The sequence below is a fragment of the Chelmon rostratus genome, chromosome 6, assembly GCF_017976325.1.
Source record: "Chelmon rostratus isolate fCheRos1 chromosome 6, fCheRos1.pri, whole genome shotgun sequence".
NCBI lineage: Eukaryota > Metazoa > Chordata > Actinopteri > Chaetodontiformes > Chaetodontidae > Chelmon > Chelmon rostratus.
The window spans coordinates 10,211,482-10,215,221 of record NC_055663.1 but is presented as its reverse complement, the minus strand read 5'-3'; positions in this window follow the sequence as shown (position 1 = coordinate 10,215,221).

Here is a 3,740-nt window from a genome sequence, read left to right as displayed (position 1 = left end):
ACTGTGGGATGGGCTGAGTGCTGCGGAACAAGACTCGACAAGAGCAGCAGCTCTACTTGGAAACTCGACAGGCGGGTAGCTCCATCACCGTGGTAGCAAATCACAGTATTACACTGTGCAACTGGTAATAATTGTATTTGGAAGTTATGTAATTGCTGGTTGGTCGTGATTTCTGTACATTAGAACTCAGTGGAGACCGATCATTATCACACCTCGCTGCTTTTGACATTTTTCATCTCGACTGCGAGAGAAAATGAAGGAGATCCTCCCAGAATCCTCCTTCTGTGAGGGTTTTCACAGGTCATGTCTACCTGTCTGCACAGGAAGACCACCCCGCATCCTTTTCCTCACAATTACATCAGAAGCTGTGGGTGGTTGGCACGGCAACAGACAGGCATTGGTTCAGCCAACAAATCAGTACTCGTCTTAAAGCGTTTCTGCTTTTATAGTGAAATGCAATGATTCATCCCTTGAATCATCAAACGGCAAGTTTACTGGGTTGATTTAGAGGGAGACAAAAAGTTTGGTTTCATTATCCCTTCAAGGAAACTAAGAGAGTCAGGCTGATGAAACACACACAGATCATCACACTGAGCCATATCAGGGTCTCCAATCAAATACAGATGAAGGGTCATACCACATAAATCACTGAACAGGGTTAAATCATAAAGCTACTGTAAGGGCTTTATCCTGGACCTGATGTAGGTTTAGACACGAGAAGATTAAAATCAAATCCAAAACAACTGTGAGGACTTAAAAACATTCATCAGATGACTCGGGAAGAAGTAGTTAGAAAAGTAAAAGTAGCAACACCACACAGTACAAATACTTTCTTACAAGTTCAACATTTAGAATTTCACTTGAAGTGAAAAAGTAAACAGCAGCATTGAGACTTGACTTGAACAAAAACATGTCTCGTGTCACATTTTGACATAGGAGCTTTGACCTGAGCTCTTCACAATGTGCTTCTCATTCACCAATTCATTCACGCCAGTGTCAGCAGAGCCAGCACGAAGCCGCTGGGGGTCTGTGTTTCTGCAGTCTATCTTGTTAAAAGTATGAAGTACCATGAAAGAGAAATAGTTAAAGTACTTCAGAATTTGATTTAAGTGCAGTACTTTAGTTGCTGTAATTCCAGTGATGTCAAACTCCAGAACAGAGGAGTTCACCTACATAACAGGATTTCTGTTTCACCTGTAAAATGTTTTATTTCTCTGTAGGGTCCTCTCCATAATGTTGTCAGGCCCTTAAACAGTCTGAGCCTGTCAGTGGCAAAAACAAACACGTCTATTGGACGTTCATTGCAGCCCACTGCTGCAGCGCTCTCTCTCACAATATTGGACCAGTTTCAAAAACTGCTGTCCCCGTTAGACTGCATTCAGACTGCGGGAACATGTGACTCAGACCTGCTTTTTTTTCAGTGTGAACAGCACAAATCACATGGAATCTGAGCTTTTCACTTTCATACAGTATGTGGTCCTAAATCAGAAACAGGTCTGAGCCGAGCCGTGAGATTCTTGTCTGTTTCTACGAGGCCGTTCATGTCATGATCTCACCACTTCTTCTCATTTTCTGAATTTTCTGGTTTCCATTTGACATCAGCTTACAAATGAAACTATTAACACTGACTTCAGTGGCCTCCATGCTTACTTCCATACAACAGCATGCTGTATGTCACATCATGTGACCTGTTATTGACCGTGACCAGTTCACAATGGAGTCTAATATTGGTCACATTTGAAAAATAATAAACAATCAGATCTGAGCAATAGATCTGAATTAAGCACTAAGGCTTGAACAGTATGTGTGAATGTAGACACAGAAACATGGGAAAATAGGATGTAGGTTGAAAAATATCGAAGTTTGCCTCTAACCTGACGGCATGTGATCCTGTGATGCAGAGACATAGAAGTAGACACATGACACACGTTCCCTCAGGCTGCATCAGACTGCCAGACTCCCCCTCCCCTCTGTTCTCCATCTTCTCCTCTGCTCTCTGAAAGGCAAGTCCAGACAAGTCCTCCGTCTCTGCCTCCCTCGTGCCTGTTCGGGACGGGCCCGAGCCCCGACAGAGGCAACCCGCAGAGCAAACATCCGACCTGACTCCTGCTGCCCCTCAGCCAAAACAAGCAGGACACGCCTCGGCGCAGCTGGCCTCTCGCTCTCCTACCTGGGGAGAAAACACCGGGGAGAGGGTGGGGAGGCCACGGATCACAGGCAGAGGATAAAAGGAGTCTTTTTAGCTAAGTGTGCCACAGTGATGTTGAAAGTTAGAGGAATAAAAGCTAAAAACAAAACATGGCAGCAACTCAAAAGGATATCAGAAAATAAACTTTTTCCCAATATAGAAAAAAAAAATAAAAATTAAGTTTCCTGTTAGCTTAACTTCAGAGGAATAGTTCAGTTGTTTAATAGTTTTTTGCCAAGAGTTACCTGGGCATGGAAACATCATATAATAATAATACAACATATATACAGCTCTCATGTTAGCACAGTAAATGTAAAGTGACAGCTAGCAGACGCATAGCGTAGCTTAGCTTAGCATAAAGACTAGAAGCAGAGGGGAAACAGCTAGCCTGGCTCTGTCCAAAGTTAACAGCCACCAGCACCTCTGAAGCTCATTAACACGTTGTGTCTGGTTTGTTTAATTCAGACAAAACATGTAAAAATGTTAATGTGTGGTTACCGGGAGTGTGTAGCTTCGTGTCTCCACTGGTTGCCTAGAAACTGGTATTGTTTTACACTTGTTTTGCATGGATTAGCTTGACGAATAAGACAGCTCTTGTGCTGCTAGGTGGATATTGTTGATTTTGAACAGAGCCATGCTAGCTGTTTCCCGCTCTTCCCAGTCTTTGTGCTTGACTAAGCTAACCATTGCTAATAAAGACTTTCCAGGATATATGGGAAATATTTTGAGACGAGAAAATGGATGTTTGAAAAACTAATTTAGCTTTGTTGAGCTAATTTTCCTCCACTTCCATGTGACTCAGCACTGTTTGAATGTTGCCCCCCGGTGTGTTCGTTGATGCTGGCGGGGTGTGGGAATCTGATCAGAGAGCAGCACTCGCTCATCCAGTGCCAGGAGAAATAAACACACACACACACATGGAGACAGACAAACAGGGATCCAGAGCAGGGAAACTGTTGCAAGCTCAGTCACACACACCGAGAGGAACCTCCTTTGATGGAGTGCTTACTGCCTGGAAAATGAAAACACACACACACACACACACACACACACACACACACACTACTCTGGCCTAATTTGGGCTGCCGATCCTTCCGTCACCCCCAGTCGGACAAGACAATGGTCCAGTGTGCACCCACTCAAACATCCAGCTAACTGGAGAATAGAAATCAAAACACTCTGCTGCGTCGACCCTATTCATCACCCTGTTTCAGAATAGAAAACAAAACATGACTATTTTATTACAATTCGGGTGAAACACCAAATCCCTACCACCTTCATGTAATTATTCTGGTTCTAAACCTGTACTCTGCGGAGGTGGACAAAAGCAAATATATACCATAGCATAAAAGGAAGCTCATTTGTTTGCTTTTATAGTGATTAAAGTCCTTGATGTAATGCAGGGTTGGGAGTTTCTAACAACTGAATGTTATTAGTGACAGAGGGGGAGTTCAGTTCAGGTTGAGTCACACATAGAGACTCCAGGTAGCGACAGCGAGCACTAAACCACAAACACATTCCACTTCTGTTTATTAATCTCTGTTTGGATAGA